This window comes from Pinus tabuliformis, chromosome 8 (assembly GCF_031772625.1).
Source record: "Pinus tabuliformis cultivar Carrire ecotype Pingquan chromosome 8, CPIR1, whole genome shotgun sequence".
Lineage (NCBI taxonomy): Eukaryota > Viridiplantae > Streptophyta > Pinopsida > Pinales > Pinaceae > Pinus > Pinus tabuliformis.
This window is the reverse complement of record NC_142294.1, coordinates 1926061391-1926078633: the sequence shown is the minus strand read 5'-3', so window position 1 is coordinate 1926078633 and position 17243 is coordinate 1926061391.

The window sequence follows — 17243 nt, the reverse complement described above, 5'->3', positions numbered from 1 at the left end:
ATATATTCTGATAAATGTGTGGTTTTGGTAAAAATACCAATCCCCAATGCTGTATACCTTGGACAACTGAAGAATCCTCTGCATCTCATCAGTCAGTCTTGGAGGAGGCGAGCTCATGAGCAGAGACATGGCTGGGTGGATGAAAAGGTCTATAAACTCACAATAAGTGTATGGGGAACAAGATCTGTAGTGGAAAGCAGAGGACCAATAGACCACTGACCTTGGATTGCCTTGTGCATCCATTCTTCTCACAGGGAAAGGAAATTTCTCATGCTGATAGTATAGGATTAAATGGTAGATATAGGAGGTGTATCTGAACAACCTTTCTCTCGCCAAGTTTATCAATTGCTCATGTATTTTGTTGGAGATGTAAGTGGCATAGTCATAACAGATTGGGGGCTTACCAGGGGAAAACATGGCCATCATTACCAGCACAGTTTCATCAACAAATTCTATTGAATTATAGCCCAATATGGGGCTAATCATATCTGCAAGGTCTCTGCCCAATTGATTCAGGTATTCATGAGAAATGGGAGGGTACTTCATGGTATCAGAGGTTGAATCAATGAACAATTGATTTATCTTAGTGATTTGAGCATCTGTCAGTTTAGCTCCTTGTTTTATCAGATCCAATAGTGACAAAGGGACTAATTTCTTATCAGTCTTGAAGTTCAGCATCTCTCTGATGGCTTCAGGGGTGACATAAAAAACAACTAATCCTGAAGGGTCAAGCACAGCCCTCTGAGTGGGGTCATAGCAGTCAGCACATTGGTGGATTAGGTCAGGGAACTGGTTGACCTGAGGGAGCTTGAAGATGGGGAGGAAAGAGTCCCAAATGCCTAATACATCCATTCCACTATCATGCTTGAGTTTCAATTCATTTAGCAAGTGAATGTGATACTTGCTATGCATCAGCATTTCCTCTGATATTTGGTAATCCTGATCTGCTAATGGTTTCCACTCCAACTCTCTTTGGGGGGCATTCAATGGAGCAACATTCAGGGCAACAGGTGCTACTGGTGTATCCATGTTTTACAAGTGAATTTGGTTTGAATTTCGACTGTTTCTGGAAGAAATACCGTCCTGCGCGGTAGGTTATGTAATTTGCTGAATTACAGCCCGTTTTAGAGCAACAGGGGTGTAATTGGGCAGAATTGGCCAGTTAGAAAGTGATGAAATTGGTTTTAAGGCGTAGCAGGCCTGTTTCTTCAGGGAAAATAGTCAATTTTTAATGGTTTCTCAACAATGCAGGACGAAATAGAGCACGCAGTCGGAGAATTGGTAAATACCTGGTGTTACAATGATGGAGGAGCTTGGTTGCAGTCAAACGCTGAGTGGCAGCAGCTCTAGAATGGTCTTGGTAGGTTGGCGGCAGTAAAGGACGTAAAGATGCATGCAGGAGGTAGAGCAGAAAAACATATGAAAATGCGCAAAACGGCAAAATTCAGCCAAATATGGACTTTTGGGCGTTGGCGCGAAAATTTGGATGACGTCAGCATGACGTCATCAGGTGGGGTCAAAGTTGGGTGACATCAGCATGACATCATCAGGTGACGTGGCGGCCTGTGAGTGCTCCACGGGGACTGCATAGGTGGAGGACATGTCGGAACGATGGCGGGCGGGGGTGCTGACGCGGCGTGACGTTAGCATGACAGGACAGCTGAAAACCGGGAGTGGTAAGCGGTATAATATCGCACCGCTCTTCATACGGAAGCGGAATTGTCAGAAGGCGGCCCGATAAGATTTGGGGGCGATGCGTGGCAGAGGCCTGACGTCACCCTCTGACAAATTTCGGGAGGTAACGACAGTACATCGGGGCCGCTCCGAAATTGATAAGGGCCGTCGGATGGGAAAGCCCAGATCCGACGGCTGGCGGGAGGCAAAGTTGGCCGGAAAATACGGTCGGGTGGAGATAATAAAATAATATTATTTGTTGACATACGTGCCCGGCAGAACATTAGAAAAGTGGGTTTGCGGGTTTATTTATAGTGTTATGGGTAAAACGAGTTATGCGGGGTTTATTCATAAAACCGAGTTTAGGCTATTAATCCAAGCAGATCTTGGATCAATCCCCGGATTAATTTTTAGTGCTCTTTGGGTCGCGCTCAATGTTTTAGCGCTTGCAAACATTCAAAGCCGATCATAGGGCTATAATGCCCGGGGAAGGGGATATGTAGTTTTTTGGGTTTTTTGCATAATTTACATAGTAATAGGGGGAATAGGGGGTATAGGGAGTTAAATAGTAAGAAGTTAGGGGTTAATATGAGTAGAAGAGGTGGATGAGGGGATAAAAACACTAAGTTTTATATGAAATTAACTTAGTTTAGGAAGTAGATCAAAATGAAAAGAATTTACACAAGAAATGTGGCTCTTAAAGAAACAAGAACCAACATAAGACCTTGATCTCTTTCATGAACATAGCTGGTATTGGGATGTTAGAAATGAGTATAATGGGGGGGATTAGGGAGTTAGAAATTCTTCATTGTACTGTTGCAAAACTGCTGAATAGGAGACCTGCACTGGCACCATGTTTTTCCTTTGCTTGAGCCAGTGATAAAGGAATCATGCTTCTGCAACCCCATCTACCTACCCATCTACTGCCTAGCATTTTTTGTTACTCCAAGGAGGGTGCACTTAGACTTGCAGACCCTCATGTGCCTTTTCTTTTCCTTTGGCTTTTTCTTTTGATTTTCTATCTACAACTAACCTTATTACTTCCAAGGCCCCAGATTAAGCAGTTGGGAACCTTAATTCTCTACCTAACTACTAGCCTGCCAAGATTAAGCAGTTTGGACAGACTTCTTTCTCTATTCTAATGACAAGAAATTGAAACATGGCATGATCCAGATTAGGCTGTTGGACCATCCATCCAAAATTCAGTCAACATCAAGCTATGTACACATATTGCATTCTCTTGGAAATATGGGATCTTTGCATCACCAAAGCAGAGCATATTTGGAACTTCTTTTGCCAGTCATGAAATATGAAACCTATTGGTATAGGTACCTAACAGTGGCTCCACATGGGGATGGTTTTTCTTCTTGAAAGACCAAGAACAGCAGGTCAGAATGCCTTGGCGCTTTGACTTCTTTTACCAAAACTTGGAGTTTTCCTCCTTGAAATCTCAAAATTGGAATCTGTCATACTTGTGGAACTTGCTAAACTAAAAGCCTTTTCCTGGTTCTGCAAGACCTTTCAAACTGAGCTATTCATATGCTGAAAGAAAACATTATATACAACAAATTATGTACAGGGGAACAGCCATGCTATATACATGGAAAGTAGTCAAAATAGTGCTTCAACATCCTGCCATTCACAGGACCTTCATCCAAGTCAGTTTCATCCAGATTTTTTAGGAAGTGTTGTTTCCTTGCACTGCTTGGATGACAAATGGTCCTCTCCAAAGGGAATCAAATTTTCCATGTTTTCCTTTATCTTCCCTTCTTGAATCCCACTTGAGGACTTTGTCACCCATGTTGAAATCTTCAGCCTTAGTTCTTCTATCAAAAGCTTTCTTTAACTTTTCTTGTAAAACTTGAACTCTGTGATAAACTTGGTCTCTAGTTTACTGCAAACATATAATTTGATTTACTCTTCTTTGCATATCATTTGGTTCAGCCTGGCTTTCTTGAAGAAGTTTCATGACAGGGATCCCTAAGGATGAAGGGAATTTGGCTTCTAATCCATAGACTAACTCATATGGGCTGACCCCAATGGATCTCTTGGTTGTTAGTCTATCTGCCCATAAGGCATTCACAAGCTTCTTATGCCAATTTTTCTTATTTTCTTCCAACACCTTCTTTATGATGTTTACAAAGATTTTATTTGATGATTCAGCTAGGCCATTTCCTTGAGGGTAGTATGCTGTGGAATGGCCCAAAGTAATATGAAATCTGTGGCAGAAGTTCACCATCTTCTTGGATCTAAAAGCAGCAGCATTGTCTGTTATAATCTTGTCAGGACAGCCAAATCTAGAAAGGATATTGGTCTCAAGGAACTGAATGATAGTGGAATCATTTGCTTGTCTACATGGAACAACTTCAATCCATTTAGTAAAGTAGTCTGTAGCTGTTAGAATCCATCTATGTTGGCCTGAAGATGAGGGATGAATTTCCCCAATGAAATCTAAGCCCCATTGTTGAAAAGGTCTCTCTGTTGCAATAGGTCTCAAAGGAAGTGGCAGTAACTTTCTCTTTCCCTCAAACACTTGGCATTTATGACACGAAGAGGTAAATTTTTTGACATCAGAGAAAACAGTGGGCCAATAGTAACCAGCCCTCAGTATCTTGTCCACAGTGGATTTCCAATACAAGTGTCCACCACAATCACCTGCATGAAATTCTTTCATGACATTGTTAGTCTCATTCTCAATTAAGCAGTTTAACAATATACCCTCATGGTTTTTCCAAAGTAAATTACCATCTATAACACAGAATTTTGATGCTTTCATTTTTAGGAACCTACATTTAGTTCTGGACAATCCTGGGGGAGCACACAGGTTTTGCAATATTTAACAGATATCAGAATACCACAGAGATTGTTCAAAGGCTACATTGATCTTTGGAGTCACCAGCTCCGGTTCACTGTCCAGTTGGTTGATGTCCAAGGCTTGGAAATTTGTTTCAGACATTAATTTGGCCAAACCTTGCCCTTTTATCAGTTTTGTAGGTTTTATTTCAATGTCAAATTCTAAAATGTTGGCAATCCATTTTCCTCTTCTGCCCTCTAAGTTCTCTTGAGTAAGTATGTCTTTCACAATGGGACTTGGTACATAAGCTATAACATGGGAGTATAGGATATAAATCCTAAAGTCTTTGATGGCTTTGACCAAAGCATATGCTTGCTTTTCCATGATCTGATATTTCAGGGGTGCATCTCTGAGAGCTCTACTAAAGAAAGCAATAGGTCTCTCATTTCCTTGATCATCTTTCTGTAATAAGACAGCAACAATAGTATGCTGGGAGGCAAGAGAGAAAATGATAAACTCTTTGTCAAATTGTGGATTTGTTAAGACTGGAGTTTGGGTAAGGGCCAATTTTAATCCTTCAAAAGCTTGATTTGCTTCTACTGTCCATTTTACTTTTGAATCCTTTTTTAGCATGTTATTTAGTAATCTGCTCAATTCTGCCAAATTTGGGATAAATCTCCTTAGGAAGTTGATCTTCCCCAAGAATGCTTGTAATTCTTTGATGTTTCTTGGGTGGGGCATTTGCAAGATGGCCTGTATTCTGTCTGGGTCAATCCTAATGCCATCCTTTGAAATAATATGACCCAATAACTTGCCTTCTTCCAAACCAAACAGGGATTTCTTGGGATTTAAGGAAATTCCATATTTCCTACAAGTTATGAATATTTTCCTTAGATGTTTCAAATGTTCTTGGTCAGATTTTGAGAAAGGTGTGAGGTCATCTAAGTAGATGACAAGGAAATCATGAATTTCTTTGGCAAACGCAATATCCATTGCTCTTTGAAAGGTAGCTCCTGCATTTTTCAACCCAAAAGGCATTTTGACATATTTGAAGGTTCCCCATGGGGTTGTGAATGTTGTTTTGTCCTGATCATCAGGGAGAACTAGGATCTGGTTGAAACCTGAGAATCCGTCAAGTAAAGAAATTCTTGAGTCCCCCACCACTCTTTGCAAGATGTGATCCATCTTGGGTAAGGGGTAAGTATCTTTTAGGGACACTTGATTTAAGTTCCTTAGATCAACACAAAGCCTTATTTCACCAGTTTTCTTTCTTGTAGGGACCAAATTTGAAATCCAATCAGAAAACCTGATTGGTGCTATGATGCCAGCTTTAAACATTTTTTGTACCTCTTTTTCAATTGAAGGGAGAAGCATAGGATTGATTCTCCTCAATTTCTGTTTAAAGGGTTTTTGATTGGGCTTGAGAGGGATAGTGTGTTGAATGACAGAGGTGTCGTAGGACTTTAAATCCTCATAACTCCATGCAAAGACATCTTGAAATTCTTTAAAGAGGTCAATGTATTTAGGCTTCTGATCAGGTGGTAAAGATGCAGACAATTTAATTATCTTGGGTTTTTCAATAGTTCCAATGTTGCACTCTTCAATGGCAGCATTAAGGGGCTGAAATTTCGATTTTCTAGGGGCATCATTTGAGTAAAAAATGTCCTCTAATGGAGCTAGGCCTGTTGGAAGAAAATTGTCTTTCAATTGTATAACTTCAGCTTCAGCATCAGCTATTTCCTCAAAATGTAATGGTTCAAGTTCTTGTATTTTCTCCTGGTCAAAGTTTGTTGGACGAAGCATTTGATTTGCTGTTTTGAGTGAGATATTTGTTTGATGCTGTTCACCTAGTATTTGTGAATCACTTGCAGCCTCAGTATCAATGTTTAGTCCTGAAAATTCTTGCTGCAAAGTCAAGAAATTGTTTATTTGTGTGTCATCCTCAAACACTTTCCAGTCTTTAACATTGTTTGGGACAGAAGGTCTGTGTTTTATCTCGGCTGTAAAACTATGGCTAGGTTCAAAAGGCAATTTGCATGTACTAGCAAATGTGGCTAAACTGTGTGCATGAAGATTGTGGGCTCTAGCTATCTTGGTTATCTGAAATTCAGTGAAAGTTTTAAGCATTTCAATAGTAGCAGACCTATATGACCTCAGTCTTTTGTCATTGGTGACAAAATTGCCTTTTACTTGTTGGATAATAAGGTCTGAATCTCCCATGATTGAAAGTTTTGTGGCCTCTAATGATTTTACCAGTTTGAGGCCTAGAAAAAGAGCCTCATATTCTGCCATATTGTTGGTGCACCTGAAGTTTAACCTGTAGGCTCGGCCCTCTGCATGACTGTTTTGTTTGTTATGTATCCAAACCCCCGCTCCTGCCCCTAATTTGTTGACTGATCCATCAAACTCAAGAAACCATAAGATCTCCTGTTTTAAGGGATTTTCAACATTCTTTCTATAATTTGGGATTATAAGTTGGAGTTCTTGTTTTTCATCTGGTTTGTCTTTTAGGAGTGACTCATCAATTGGTTTTTCAATTTTGATCTCTTGGGGACTCGGTTTCTTACTCTCATGCATATTTTGTTCAAGTATGACTGATTTATTATCATTCTCAGGATTTGTATCATCATTGAACAGAATAAAGGAATCCATATCTGAATGGATTGCATAAATGGGGAAATTTTGAGGCTTTTCTTCACTGCTCACCATGTATTTCATAAGTGACTCTCTATATAGCCTCTTGGGTTGACCAAAGACTGAGATGGTGGCATATGACATGTCTAATTGCAAGGAACCTTGGAGTTTAGCCCCCCATGATCTTGATAACAACATTCCATATTTGGGTGGGATATCAGCAACTACAACATCCATTAAGATTGTTTTGTTTAGATACTGGACAAGTGATACACATAGATCTTTTATTAAGCATAAACATTTAACTTGGCTGGAGTCAAATGAAAATAGGTCCTTATATGGTCTTGTAATGTCTAGGTTGAGCCTCTCCATCACTGATTTAGGCATAAGGTTATGAGAGGCACCTGAATCAAACATTGCATTATGTAGTATTTTATCATGAACATGCAAGCTGACATAGAAAGGTAAGATCCCTGTAACTGTTGTTTTTCCATCAACCTCTGGACCAAAAAGTAGTTCTGGGGTATCATCCAACACATTGACATCATCTTTATTATGGGTAAGTTGAAGGGACTTTTTGATTTGTTGTTTGTAAATGTCATGCTTGGCTAGCTCTGAAATAGGAATGGCTTTCTTCAATCTACCAATTTCAGCTTCTAAGTCAAAGGGTTTTTCAGATTGGACCTTGGTATTGTGGTTGACAACCCTTTCTTTGTTGTTGAAATTTTCTTCTTGGTTGTCACTCTGATCTTGAGTCTTGTCCTTTTTACTCATCTTTTGGGAAGTGATGTTTGGATTGGGCTGTAAGGGTGATGTAGCCATTGATTGTTGATTTGGGGAAGATGCTTCAGTTATTTCTTCCACTGTTACTTCATTTGTAATTGAATCGGTTTTGTCAATTGGCTCTGTGACAATGGTTTTCTTAGGCAGTAGAGTGCCCTTTGTTTTCTCAGGCTGTGTCACATTTATAGTTCTGCTCCTTAGCTTGTATTGTTTATGAACTTCATAAACAGCTGTGTCATAGCCTTGTTTAAAGTCGAATGACTCACCTGACTTGGTTTGAAACTGTTTAATATCATCATCCTTATGATCTTCTTGACTTAGGAAAACTTGTTGATCATCCTTCAGGCCCATTAGGTTAATGTGGGTGTCATCTATTTGTTCATTAGAAGTGGATGCTTCTGTATAGTTTTCTTGGAACGGAGGTCTGATCTCTGGTTCAGAATTAGCTTTACCAACATTAGGATTCTGGTTTCTTCTGAAATTAGGATTCCTAATAGAATTATTCTGTGGTGCTTCCCATGATGACTTCCTCTCAACTGATTCTACTCTGTCACCTAATCTCTGCATACCAGTGATTATTGCATCCAGTTTTTGATCCCAGCCTGAAGGCTCTTCTTTAAAGGTTGTCTTTCTCTCAGTTCTTGTCCTATTTCTCTTGGCTATCAGATTGGCTTCCACACTTACTGCTATATCTTGCATTTTAGCTAAAGTTCTGGGAGCCCTTTCCCTTAATTGATATGCCATATCTGAATCAAACCCATCAGGGAAGGTATATAAAGCTAGATCCGGTGGGGGTCTAAGATTTTGGGGAATAGCATTGTAGACATTGTTAAACCGGGCACAGTAGTCCAGGACAGTTTCTTGGGGACCTCTTTTGATAGTATTGTATTCAGATAATATATGGAGTGGGTCCTTCTTCTTCTCCCATCTGTTGATAAATGTTTGATAGAGGGCTTCAGGGTCAGCTATTGAATTTGGTGCAAGTGACCTAAACCATGTTCTTACATCCCCCGTTAAGCTTTGCACAAAAATTTTCATCCTAACCCCATCATCATCTATTTCGTAATTTTCAAAGTAGTCCTACATTTTCTTAGTATGTTGAAGGGCTAGATATGAGCCAGTACAATCAAAGTATGAGATCTTGCTTTGGTACTCTTGAGGCAAAGGAGCTGGATTGGCCGGTAACTGCAGTGGGGCATATCTATTGGCCATGTTTGGTGGGACAATAGGGAAGGCAGGGATGAATGCGACAAGTGGAGGAAATGGGATGAAAGGGGTATGTGAAGTTGATGGAGTGGTTGAAAGGATACCTTGTGAAGTGTATGAAGAACTAGGAGATTGTGGGCCAATTGTATGAGGATGTAGAGAAGCCTTAGCAGGGGTTGGAATGTCAGTTTGGAGACCTGCTTCCGAACTTGAATCTGATAAAGTGCCTTCTGATTTGTGTCTCTTGAGGATTCTTGCAATCAAGTTTGGATTTTGAAACTCAGGTGCTGGATCAGGATCTGGATTTGATCTTGTGTAACGAGTTTTCTTCTTAGGAGCCAGCTTCTATAACTTTCTTTCTGAGAATTTCTAAGGAGGTAGTGATCTTTTGACAAGGATTGGTCAGTTATGGCACAACTATATGAAAATTAATACTGAATAAAGATTGACTGAGGCAGCTTTTACATACTCCTGCAAATGCAAAGCAGAGGCAGTTTCTAAGGCTATCTGGCTGTCACTCAAGCTTTATCTACAGCATTAAGAATCAGATAGGAGGTTTGCAAAGTTCATCCAGGTCCCCAGCGGAGTCGCCATTTATGTTAACACCCAGGTTGTTCCCTTTGACTCCCAAGGGAATACGGCCGGGGTAACCACTAACCAAGCTTTGGATTATAGGTCCTAGCCTACCTATAATCAGAGAGGGCTCTCTCTTTAAGTTTTAGCTCTGTTTGTGAAAATTTTAGGCTAGTTATGAGTTCAGCTTTTGTTTAAGGTTTTGGTTGTGAACTGTTGTTTTGAGAAGGGCATGAAATGTTTGAGGGATTTTTAGTCCATTGGGCATATGGAGTCAGAAATTGAGTAGGTCCTGATGTCTGTGATGGAGAAAGATTTACTGCAGAGCTAGACAACTTTTCATGATACAATTTCTGGTTTATAAATGAAACAGAGTGAAATGGAAATTTATACATAGTGTGACTGTAAGTTGAAAAAAGACGATTCTATTCAGTAGCATCTAAGAATTACTGCACAGAAACTGTTAAAGATTTATAGTAAGTTGGAGCATTTAATAATTCCAATTTAACAGATAAACCTGAAGAAAAACATGTATAACAAGGAAAGATTGAATTCAGGGTGTCTCCATGGACAAATCCTGAGCTATTCTTCTTCTTTCTTGTTGAGATTAGACCACATACATGAGAAATGAAATAAACAAAAATTAAACACAGACAGAGATAGAGAAACTTATTGTATCAAGCTATAGCACTAGAATTCTGCAGCATTCAATGGTTCCGACACAGCTTACATCAGAAAAGACACTCTCTGAAATCCCAAAACTTCTTTGTATTATCTCTCCAAAGATACAACCGAGTTCTCTTTTTGAACAAGTAACAACAACCCCTGCAAGCTTATGCGAGGGGGAATATATACAGTCGGTTTTTACAAAATATCTGAACTGCTGAGTCACTTGATAAATTGAATACGCTCACTAACTTTACAAAATAGCAGATAAAGAAGTTATTACTGCTCTAAATACAAAATGAATACTCTTTAATTCTGTCAGAAGTCTTTTTGACCTTTGGAGGCCACTGAGTCGGTTGAGCATTCTGCATTAATGTTGAATGATGTGTCTTTATGCTTTGTCATGCTGTAGATTTCTCGGCCCTGTTATCTGTAGCTGTCACTGTTGCTTTAGTGGCCGAATCTTTCTGCTGAGTTGGCTCAGTCCACTCTTCTCCAGTCATAGTGTATGCATCACATTTTCTGAACATGATGATTTATGTTTTTTGATGAAAAAACTTGATGAAAGCCTTTTGTTTACAGTAACAACTGTATCATTTTGGTCCACCATTCCTGTGTAGGCAGTTGATGCCTCAAAATTGCATCTAAGGTTTCATTTGCCTCTATATATTTGTAGAAGTTTGGAGGCACTTCAAACAAATGTTTGATCTCATTCATAATAAAAAATAAGTTCTCTACTCTGTCATAGAGACTTTGCCCAGATGCTCGTCCTGTTTCTTCTGAAGCACTTGCTCCTGCAGTGATCTCGTTAGTGGCGAATGTATTCACCCTTTTGGCATAGTTTTCATGTGATAGTAGCCTCCCTGCGCTGTTGAGCAAGCCAGGAAGACCTCTGCTTTGTAATGCTGCAAACTTATCCATGAATCTGTTTACTTTTGTTTGCATGTCCTGGCTTCTTCTATCCAGTGTTTGTACCAGGCTTCTCAATGTAAGGACCCTCTTTATCAGCAGGATGGTTTCAATTCTATTGGGGATCCCAATTGCTGCCAGCTGAGGACCTGTGCGGTTATTGAGCACATTGATCATTCTATTGGCTATCTCAGGCATATTGCCTAGAGATGCCCTTGCCCTTTGGACTTCCTTGTGTGCCTTGGCTATGAGCTCCATTTGCTCATGAATTGTCTCTATATACTGCCATTGATCTGTGATTGATATGGACAAGGGTTTGTCTTAGAGGATCCAGATGCTCCCACAACAAGGCATAGGTGTGACTGGGGAATTTTCTCCTCAGTCCTGTGCATGTGACTCTAGGATTTGTTCCACTTCTCAAGCCCAGAATCTAGATGGTTTCCCAGAAACCCCTATAACTTTCATAATCCATAATTTACGTGACACTAAGAATTGCAAGCCAAAACCCAGCTCTAGGACTAGGCCTTACCATCCCCAATCGAGACTGAAATTCTGTCAAACACTTGGCATCAATGAAATCTACAAGAGATGAATACAAGACAGAGACTAAATGACTTATAACTCATATGAGACTTGAAAAGAAGGATCACTACCATCTTCCCTTAACTATTTTGACATCCATTAGGTCTTGCATCCATTATCCTTTCAGTTACAAGTAAATACATGAAATAACCATGACTATAACGACTCATGTAACCATGCTTATAACTAGCACTAAACCATGTAAATAACAATGAGACAACAAACGTTAATGCCACATAACAACTACAAAAGCAAGATAAATTAGCTTTTATTAAGCATAGGAAAGAGCCAACCAAATTCGGGACTTCCACGTGCCACTCAACCATAGACATGGCTTAACCAAATATTTATTTCAGCGAGTCACCCCCGTGCGATATTCCAAGCATGAATTTGGGCTATCATGGATAAACCAATCCAGAAACAACAAAGGGAATGTAGCGGTGAAACCATCTCCACCCTCACAAAATTGTGATCTCACCAAAAGTGACGCCGAGATCGCAGAACAGAAACAATCTTGGAATTCCTCTAGAATCCATCATTATCCTTGAAGAATTTTCTGTCTCCTTGTCTCTCAAGCTTTACTACAATCCACACCATATCACTAGGCCCTAAACTGAGACTCCGCCCTCAGGATTTACCATGTATCTAGCCAAAACTGGTCAAGGGTTTCCTAGGCCTTTCTAAAAAAATTTAAGACCACCTCTGCTGTGGATTCTGAAACCATCCAATAATTCCAAAGCTAAAAACCAAGAAACAGACCCATCACACCATGGCTATCTAGAAAAAGGCAAGGAAAGGCTGAAAATCACTGTCATAACTTGACAAAACCATGCCACTGACAACAAGAGAACCATATACCAACATGCAAATCCATGCATGTCCAAAAAATCTAGGACATCAGACATGCAATATGTTACGAGCAAGTATTACTACTCGTATTCATAAATAAATGTTCCAAAATACCTTTTTGCATTTTTAATGCCTTAGCCATTTCCTTTTCCAATCCCCCTTAGCCATAAACACATCCAGTGATTCCCACTTGGATATCTTTGCCCAACATTCAGCTTGGAATATGTTTCCATTAACCATGGTCTTATTTTGTGTATATTAACTTTTATTACATGAAATTTTAACCAGGAATTGTTACATGAAGTTACAAACTGTGAATAGGAACTGAAACTAGAACAATGCATTGAGAAAGATGAAGGCAGTCATTTGACTATCTCATTGATTGATAAAACACTTGAAGACAAACTAGACCATTTACAAAACTCTGTAATGTAATTTGAACTCAAAAATAGTCATCTCTGGTGTACTAATTTCCACATTTGGTGTACTAATTTCCACATGGAAGGATTTACGAAAGTGTAACACCCTCCTCCCACATTTACCCAAGTTAACTAGTTCGCTGGAGTAAACATGTGACGATAGGCTACTATGATTTGATTCAACTCCCCATGTACAATTAATGAAGTGGAACCGACAAAACAAAACCAATATGACCTTCTACACATGTTACAGAACCTTCAAGAGCCAACCAACCATTCCAATTGACCAACCCCTAAGGTAACGTAAAATTTTACTAACCTAGAGCCTCAATCGCTCCCATGACATGGGCATGCATGTGACTAGGACTCTCTATTGCTCCCACAACAATGGCATCCATGCGACTAGGGTATTTCTCAACTAGTTTTGAGCTGACAACCCTGGATTTTGTGCCACTTTTTCAAGGCCGAACTCAGGCCATTACCCAGAAATCAATAAAACCTTCAAGAATGAAAAATAACATATAAAAAAAAGGTACTGATATAAACATTTGATCAATGACTTGACTGGACCCCTGCTAGTCATGATAGGAATTTCATTAAGCATGTCACAAATATGCATTCTATACGTCATAACAACATATATGATCATAAGGGTCTCATACTTATCTAAGAATCACTAAGAAGCGTTGATTCCTAATCACATTACTATATTATCATCTATTAGGCCAAATATTCATTGTTAATTTATTTACAAATCAAAACATGATGAGAGCCATACATCATCACTATCATAAAACATACTCATAACCAACATATAAACAAAAAACAATAACAAGGATACAACAACCATAAAATCCACATATAAACCAATAAATTTACAAATGAAATACCAAGGAAAATAAACTCTTATTAATGAATGCATAAGCCAATCTGATATAGGAGTTCCATGTACCACCCATCCATAGATTGGTTGAACCAAATCTTTCTTTCAGCCAATCACCCCCGTGCCATATTCCATGCATGAATGTGGGACTCATAACCAAAAATAAACCATGGCTTTCTGATGCTAAACACCTCACCCCCATCAATAGATCCAGGCTTTACCGCAATCCCCACCGGATTACTAGGCCCTAAACAAGCATGGATGCCGCTAAATTTTTCTGCCTACACTGTGAGGAATTTTCCTGTCTCCTAGTCTCTAGGTTTTATCGTACATCCCGCCATACAATAGTCGAGGATACTAAGGCCTAATAAATACTCCACCCTCTAAGATTTACCTTATATCCTGCCATTCAACGACCAAGGATTCCTAGGCCTGATGTAGGGTACACACCTCTAGGCTTTACTATATATCCCACCATTCATCAATCGAGGATTCCTAGGCCCACCGAGGTAACACAAAATTCAACTTTACTACAACCCACAGTCTGGTTCAAGGGTTACTAGGCTAAGAATTTACTGCAATCAATAGTCTAATTCAAGGATTGCTAGGCCATGTGTTCTTTCTTTTAGAGACCACCTCACTCCATTTTGAATCCATCCGAAAATCCATCTCATCCAAAACATGAGAACCCCATCACACCATGGCTATCTGAAAATGGCAAGGAAAGGCTGAAAAACACTTTCACACCTGGAAAAATCCATTCCCATGACATTAAGAGAACCAATAACAGACATGCATAACCATGCATACAAAAACTAGGAAGGAAATCATACTTGCAGTTTGATACCTGCAAATAATCTCATTGTAGTTGTGTCATCCTGCTCTTCCTTGCTTGATATTTTCTTCCTCTTTCCTTCTTTTCTTTTCTTGGTCCAATTTTGAAGTGCTCCAAGAAAAAATCTAAGTGCCCAAGAGTGAGAGAGAGAGAATAGAGAGAGAGCTCCAAAAATTAACTAACAAAAGGTACCAACTGATCCTTAGAATCCCTTTTATTAATGAGAGCTCTATTTTCTTCAATTTTCCATTATTTTCCCTTTAGTTTCCTCCTCACATGAAACCTGTGACCTTTCACCTTCCTTTTCTCCTAATTTTCATTATTTTCATAGATAAATTGCCAAAATGCCATTTTTCCTTTCCAAAGTATTTGCCATTACCTTCCCCATTTTCCTTAGCCAAAATAAATCAAATGAACACCCACACTAGGATGTTTTTCCCAACATTTAGCTTAGAATAAGTGTCCCATAACCATTGTTATTATTTTTCCTTTATTAACTTTTATTTACATGGAATTTTCACTAAGGTTGTTATAGAACCCTCCCCCTTGAGGGAGCAACATCCTCGGTGTTCAATGACACCTACAACTAGCAAGACCGCTAAAAGGAAAAAATACTACCCATGGAGCTTTATAACTTAGCTCGATGCAGTATTTACAATAATCAACCTACTCAAAAGAAAACCAACATGACAACATAACAACATGAAAAAAATAACGACATAGCAACCATACCACTTATTGGAGCTTTAAAACACAGTTCATGGCAGTATTTACATCCATATACATATACACCTACATCAAAACATCACAACAAAACATATACCAAGCACATTCACTCAACTAGTGAATAGAGAAGGATACAAAACCCGCATCTGATCTGCCATATCCCATGTATCTTCATCATGCCCACAGTGCTTCCAGTGCAGTTTAACCTGCTCGATTGCTCGGTTTCGGGGCATGAGAATCTTTCTCTACAATATACACCGAGGTTTCAGCTAGGATTCTCCATCTACCTCCATCTACAATACAGACCAGTCAATCACATAATCAATGTCTTTAACATACTTCTTAAGCAATGAAACATGGAAAAGATCATGGACTTTCACTGTCGTAGGAAGTGCAAGTTGATAGGCTACTAATTCAATCCTTTCAAGAATCTTGAAAGGTCCAAAAAACCAAGGTGCCAACTTGGCATATGATATAATATGTAAGGAGCTCTTCTTGGGCTTGATGCACAAGTACACATGTTCCCCAACCTGAAACTTCTTAAACAACCTGTTTTGATCTACATAATTTTTCTACCTGTCTTGTGTTGCTTTTATATTCTTCTTGATTACCTTCATTTCTTGTTCCATCTCTGCCAACATGTTGGTTCTTATCAACACCTTGTTCACTGGATCACTCCAATGATGGCATTATTACAACTCTGCCCATATATTGATTCAAATAGACCCATCCTCAAAGATTCTAGATACCCATTGTTGTAAGAAAACTCAACCAATGGAAGGTACTCCTCCCATCTCCTTTGTTGATGCATCACATACATCCTCAACATGTCCTCCAATATCCTCTTGACCCTCTCTCTCTGTCCATCTATCTGTGGATGATAAGTTGTGCTGAAGGCCAACTTCATACCCAAACCAACAAATAACTCTTTCTAGAATCTAGAAGTGAGCTTGGCATCCCTTTCTGATACAGTTTTCTTCGGTAAACCATGCAACCCCACTACATCTCTAATGAATACGTGTGTCACATCACTAGTTGAATATGTAGACTTCACTGGAATGAAGTGCACTACCTTTTTCAACCTGTCCACCATAACCATGATGGAATCATGTTGTCTATATTTCCTCGACAATCCTGTAATGAAATCCATGGAGATGACCATGGAAAATTTGAGGGGCTAATATTCATAGGTGGGTTAATTTTCCATGATTTTTCAAAAAAAAAAGGAAGATTTTCCAATTTCAATTGTGTTATAAACACGATTTGCCCAAATTTTACGATATAAAATTATTTTACCTTAAAAATCACCAACATTATATAGAGACTATATATGAAATCATTATAAATTTGAATAATTTACAAATATATCAATAATTTTTTTTATAGTTTGCATATTAGGGACTAGTGATATTTGCCAATGTTTTTAAACTTCAAGATATTTTCCATCCTTAAATTTTCCCTGGAGATGACCTCCCACTTCCACTCTGGAATCAAAATCAATTATAGAATTCCACTTGGATGCTTACACTTTGCTTTTACTTGCTAATAGTCCATGCATCTAGCCACAAACTCTGCCACGTCCTTTTTTAGATTCGGCTAATAATAAAACTTCTTCACTATTTTCAATTTCTTTTGATACCCTCGTTGACCTGAATACGGTTTAACATGAAACTCTCTCAAGATAGTCTTCTTGAGATCACTAATGTCTGG